The sequence below is a fragment of the Symphalangus syndactylus genome, chromosome 3 (assembly GCF_028878055.3).
Source record: "Symphalangus syndactylus isolate Jambi chromosome 3, NHGRI_mSymSyn1-v2.1_pri, whole genome shotgun sequence".
Taxonomy (NCBI): Eukaryota; Metazoa; Chordata; class Mammalia; order Primates; family Hylobatidae; genus Symphalangus; species Symphalangus syndactylus.
Window position 1 is genome coordinate 132,901,337 of NC_072425.2, and position 6,507 is coordinate 132,907,843.

The 6,507-nt window shown below is 43.6% G+C and overlaps 1 protein-coding gene across 7 annotated transcripts in view; it reads right to left on the reverse strand.

The window, feature by feature from the left end:
* Nucleotides 1-6,507, reverse strand: part of LOC129479692 (uncharacterized) — a 317,480-nt gene that overhangs the window by 105,731 nt on the left and 205,242 nt on the right. For 2 of the 7 annotated variants that reach the window (XR_008656757.2, XR_010119795.1), the window contains one exon: nucleotides 81-181. The exons of 3 other annotated variants lie outside the window; for them this stretch is intronic. The gene's annotated coding sequence lies outside the window, so the exon portion shown is untranslated. Of the gene's footprint in view, nucleotides 1-80; nucleotides 182-1,474; nucleotides 1,672-5,504; nucleotides 5,665-6,507 lie in introns of all 7 variants that reach the window. 2 more of the 7 variants (XR_008656755.2, XR_008656756.2) reach the window with 2 other exon arrangements.

Here is a 6,507-nt window from a genome sequence, read left to right on the forward strand (position 1 = left end):
ATGGCAACTATTCAACCCTAAGGCCCTTTCCTTCCATGGGCTGTCCTCCTGATCCCTCTCCCCATAGGGCACCTCCTTACCTCTGATCCACAGAGATGCTCAGGAGAGAACTTCCATGGCCAGAATTCTGCCCTCCTCTGTGTTTCTGCCCCTACTCCTATCTCTTAGTATGTGTGGCCAGCTACAACCAAAAAGAAAGAAAAGAAGATAGATATTTAAAAAATCTCTACACCTTTTGCTCAGAAATGGCACAGCCAGGGAGGTCTTAAGACATAGTGATTAACTTTCTCCGAAAGCCAGTGCACCTGGGAATACACAGCGAGACACAATAAGCTGAGCAAATATTAGACAAATATCACTTTTCTGCATTGCCCACTTTGCCGGAGATGAATGGATTGACTTTTCAAACACTACAGGAGTGAACCAGCCAGCCTGGATTCAAGATCAACATCGCTTGCCTTTTTTTCCTTTGTACCCCTCCCTCCTTTTCTAATTTCTAGAGTAAATGTATACAAAATATTTATCTAAAATAGAGGCACTCAGGAAAGCAAGCTGTGCAAATAATTAGTGATCTGCAGCCATTGTGTGCCTAACAGGGGTGACTCCAGTCTCTATTATTCGGTGGCCAGGCACTCATGTTGACCCCACCTTGCCTTGCAACCCAGGAATACTTGGGGAAGCCTCACTTGGCTCAAAGCTGATGTTCTCTGGAGCTCTTCTCCTCCTCCAGTCAGTGATGGCTTGGAGGGGCAATGGCATGGTGCGGCACATTGAGAGGACCCCTAGAGGCATAGAGACACATATTCTCTCAAGAAAGAGCTAGGCATCTGTAAATGGGCTTAGGTTAGATTTGAGAAAACATGTTAGAGTGGGTCCTGTTTGAATGTGAAATAAAGGGAATAAAGAAGGCTATGGAATTGCTTCCTAAGGTGCAACAGGAACATGTAGAGTAGAAGGGTTGTAGGTCAGGTGATGCCTGTGAATGAAAGGAAGATTGTCTTGAGGCAGAAACATGCTTGAGGTGACCTTTCAATGTTCCTGCCTGCTGGAACCAGAATCCTAAGGAGCCAATGCTGGATGGTAGCTCTGAGGTCATGGCGCTTTATCAGTAGTTGAAGGAATGAGGTCTGACAGGGTGGAGGGGCTCTCCCAATGTCATACACTAAGGCAGTGACAAAGATGAGATTGCAGGCTTATCCTGAGCCGTAGCCTGCCTAGCTGGGACTTCATCTCCTATGCCTTCTTTTGTGCTTAGCTGTCTCTGAGTCCCTGGCACAGGCTGGCCCCCTGGGTCATGAACTACTCATTCTCTCACTTGGAGCATCACTGTGGCTCTGACCCCCTGACTGATGCCCTATCTCATGGTGTGATGTCACTATATGAATTACACATTGTATACATTACACATCTCTCCATGGGCTGAGATGCTAGCTCCTTCCATATTGTCACTCAGTGCCCCCAATATTGGTCTTACACAGTCTCAGCTTCTTTTCTTTTCCCACCGCCTAAGGCAAAGGTCTTGGCATGCCTTTCTGATGAGTCTATTTGCATTAGGGTAAAATTGGTGAAAGTAGGATTTTTCTCATTGCTCCAGGCCCCATCTGATGGTGGTCACCAGGATGTGACATTCTCATTTTTCTTGCAGGAAGAAGAAAGATTGTTATCTTCTCTCTAGAAGAGGGAATGACAGGAAAGCTGCAGCAGCCAGGGTTGGAAGACAGACTGTGGTTTCTCATCATTAGAAAAATTAAAGTATACAGACAGAAATGTGGTTTTGCTTCATAACTGTATCCTGTCAACTAAATATTTCATTTAGACCTAATGCCTGAGCCAAATGAGAATCTCGAGCAAAACTGCACTATTAGAATACACTTAATTATTGATTCAGCCAGGCAAAAAATAAAAAATAAAGAAACCGGGCGGTACTCTAATTCCTCTTATCAAGCATCTCGAGTGCTAATATGCACTTGAACAGCTGCTATTATCCTGGGGAGCCCACTGCCTTCAGCTGCAAAATGTACAACTTCACACCAGCCACATGGAGCCAGATTAGAAGCAATGACTGAAACACATCCTCTTTCCAGCTCAGGGAGGCTGGGGGCAGAGGTCCTGTAGCCAGCACCACGAGGAAAGCCTCTCCCCATACTTCTTTCTAACCCCCTATCTCTCTCTCACATGAAAAGAAACGGAGACATTTCATCATGTATATAGAAAGTAGCAGATTATTTTATTGGCTCCCAATCCGGAAATTTTGAATATTCTCAAAATATCATTCTTGTGCTATCTGCCATATTTCTTCATGTTTTAAAAATAATAAGGATGATGATCCAAGCACTAGGTTCTCCAGGCACTATCTGAATCAACTCTCTCATTTACCCGGACAATTACTAAGGTTCTAGGGGCTGATGTGACATGCTTACAGTCATATAGCAATAGTGGGTCTGATTGAATTAAAACTAAAGTTTAATCTAAAAAAAGTTGGAAGAGAAAGAAGAGGGAAGAGAGTAGAGGAGTTTTGGGTAAGGAAGTGTTGGTAACCATGGAGTGTGTAGTGGGGACATGTGGTGTGATTACATAATCTGTCTGTAGGAAGACAATGTTAGAATGTCAGACTCACAAAATTGAAAATGCAACTGTGTTTTATTTGTTATTTTTCTACTTACTTATATGATTTCCCCTTTATAGCTTTATTACTTTAACCACCATGATTCATCTATAATTCCTCAATTTATCCATTCATCTATCCATCATTTCACTCACCAGGCCACTGTTCCCCTTGTCTATCATTTCATCTTTCTTTCCTTCCTCCCATTCATACAACTCTTCATCTATCCATCTGTTCATATATTCATCCATCTATTCATCTGTCCATCCGTTCTTCCATCCATCTATTCATCCATCCATCCATCCATAATTCATCTATCCAGGAAGCACTCATTGAGGTCCTACCAGGTGTAAGGTGCAGTAAGGTAAGTGTTCACAAGTGAAATGACTGTGTTGCATTAAGACAGTCTTCCCACAAGCTCTTGAGGAAAAGTACTGTTTTCTGAGTCACCTGAGAGAATCAAAATATAAACTTTTCTGACCAATGTGTGCTCAGTGAGGCATTTATGATCAAAACTTAACTTTCTGCAGACGGAGGTGATAGCATGAGCAGATTGGGAGAAGCCTTTAGAGGCCATCTTGTCCCCACCTCCACTCTCAAGGTAGCCCTTGAACTAGATCCTACTATCTTGTCAAAATTTGTTCCCAGAAATGATGCTGATTTATGCCTCTCTTTTGGATGACTAATCATGCAAATTTTCCCAGGACGGAGGAGATGCCCCAGCAAATTGGGATGAGTTGGTCACCTTACTGCCTTTGTTTGCACAGCTCCTTCTACCTGGATTGCAATTTTCTTGCTTCTATCTGTGTAAATCCCTCTTAGCTCAAGTCCTACTGCTTCTACAAAGATTTACCTAGATATTTTTCCTTCTTTAAAATTTTATTGAAATTAGAGTCACTGCCAGATCACTAGTGTATGTACAGTGACGTTGTGTGAGTCTATTGTCTTTATTAGCTTATGTGCATTACTCTGGAAGCTCTAACAATATTGGAAACTTCTTGAGGGCAGAGACAGTGTCTCACTCTTGTCTCATGTTCTGTTTACTACATCTCTTACAAACAGAAAGTTCTCCACTCCATCTAACCTGATTCCCTCATGCTGAATTTTAAAGCATGTATTTCACACTCTTCTCTCAGAAAAGATAGACAGGAAGTCATGTTCCTGCCAGTACTAGTTCTCTGAAACATGAAACCAATGACTACATTCACTCCCAGCCTTCTCTCTCTCTCCTCTCTCTTCCCTCTCTTCCCAATAAGGATCTTCCCTTTGGTCTATCCTGCAAGGCACCATTTCTCTTTTCTATTATCCCTTTCTTTTCTTTCCATTATTCTTCAAATGCAGAGTCCAGACTGGACATGGTGTCTAAAGGGAGTCTGGCCATACTTGCCATTCATGTCTGCTTTGAGAGTGTGGTGGCCGCTGCAAGCCTGGGAGGCCCATTGGCCAGGTTCTGACAAGCTGTATCACACAGTCCCATATCCACAGGAAGAGGCCTGGGAGGTCTAGGAGGCAGCATTCTATCTTTCAGAAGGACTGGTGAGCAAGGGCCCAGCTTTTCTTTGGAAATTCCCTACCTCCTGTCACCAGCAGGGCCTGTGATCACTGGCCTTGCCCTGACACCTTGGCTGCCTGGGGGAGTGCTGCAGCTTCTTTGTGCACTGATGTAAAAGAAAATGCCCGCAGAGGCCTGAGGGATGCACAAAGCAACCAACAGTTTGTGGTGTTAAGGAAAACAACATTGGAGACGCAGAGGATGGGAAATAGGAAATCGATGGCAAGTGAAGACTGGACAGAGCAATTAGGACTGGTAGCCTGGCTCTTGCCTGTGGCTGGTTGGTCAGTATGAGTTGTGGCCTGATTTAGTGTTCTCCTGAAAAATAGCATGTCCCTGAGCCCCCTCCCACTTCCAAACCATGGGAAATCTATGGAGACAGTGAGGGTTATGGAGGTATGGCAGATCAACTGCAAATATGTGCTGCAATTATTTTTTACCTCCCTGTATCCATGTACCTTGCACTGTGACTTTGCTGACCCTCCTAGCATGAGGAAGAGTTTGCTTTTCTATCCCTTAAATCTGGACTGATGTGTTTTTAACTTCTTTGGCTAATAAAATGCAGCAGAAGTGATAGTGTATCAGCTAAGAACCAAGAAACCAAGAATCCAAGAGCTCCTGTGTACTTCTGGGTCTTGGAGAAGGCATTGCCATGTGAAAGCCTGAGCTAGCCTACTGGGTGACAAGAGATGAATGGCCCAGTCACTCTGTTGCCACAGCCAATAGCTAATGATCAGGTACAGGAATGATGCATTTCAGAGCAGCCAGCCCCCAGCCAATCCACCAGCAGACCACAATCATACAGTTGAGCCCAGTCAAGATCAGCTATGCCTGGCCCAAGTCAGTGGAACCACCCAAAAGGTTTACAGGCTTGTGAACAATAATACAGGTCCATTGCTTTAAGCTGTTGAGTTTTAGGATAGCTTGCTATGCAGTAATTGTTAACTAATGCAGAGATTGAAATGGTGGAGGGAAGACACGTTGCCTGCCAGAGCTTGAGTGTTGGGATGAATCCAGTTCATCATTTATTGCACACAGGACTCTACATGATCTGGACTTCTCTTATCTCTTTGGTTTCACATATTGCCATGGGTACAAATGTCTCCACCACCCTACCCCTTCCCCCAAAACTACCAAGTTCTAACCTTACTGAGCTCCTTGTACAGTTTGAACTCTTGCTTTGACTTCTGCTTTTCCTCTTCTGAGGACATTGTCCCGTATCTCCTTTCTCATTGCTTGGCTAACTTCTACTCAATCCCCAGGCTTTCAGTTTAGCTGTCACTCCCATCTACCGTTACCTCCTCTCTGTTCTTTAGTTCTCTTTATTTATGCCTCTTGAATACTTACCACATTATATTGAGGTCAAATATCCCTCCAAGGGTCATATTCTCTGGCTCAAAAAATACTGATGGCTGGACAATGAAATCCTGGGGTTGGATGTCCATAGGTCTTAAGGCACACAGATGATTCTTCTGTGCAGTCAGGAGTGAACCACTTCAGGTCAAGTCTATCTGGGCAGAAATGGATGTGTGTGTGTGTGTGTGTGTGTGTTTTGGGGGCTGTCCTGACATGAACATCTGCAGCTACTTCTCTATTCCTCTCAGCTCTGCTCAATGCTACTGCTTCGTTTGTTATTGACCACTGCCTGGAACTCCAGGGTTGCTCCCTCCCTCAGTGTCATATTCTCCTGTCACTCTGTTCTCAATCGAAAAGGGGTGTAAAGAAGCTGAAATTTCTCTATGTTGCCATATTCAACAATTTCTACAAAACCACTAACGACAGCTATTTGGTATGATATATTTTACTTAAGTGATATAAGGCAAGGCAGAGGGGTAGCACACAGCAAAGAACTTAAAACAAATACTAGCTTGGTCTTAGAAGTCCTTTGGATGTTCCCATTACCATCAACTTCTCTAATTTTGCCTCTTCCGGGTAATGGGTTCTTTCATTTTCCCCAATTCTCATGGTGTTCTCTATTTATATCTATTACTGCCTCTTGACTCTTCCCAGTAAGTCTACTCAAGTGAACTAACATTTCCTCTTTACAATGAAAAGCAATACCTTGACTCACTCTCCTCCTGGCAGGCCAGGCCCTGAGCCTTATCTTTTCATCATATGCCTATCAAGGTATATTGCTAAAGAGAAGAGAGCTCTCCAATTTCAGAAGTTCTGCCTAAGCTTTAGCGTAAGTTATTTTTCCCCTGCTACCTGTAATTTTTGCCTATTTACTTATCAGCTCCCCATACCCCATAGTAGATAGTGAGCAATTTGAGTGCTAGTTCTATATTGGTTATGTTCACCAGTGTGTTCTAGGGTTGAGCAGAGACACATAGTAGTTGCTCAATTAATA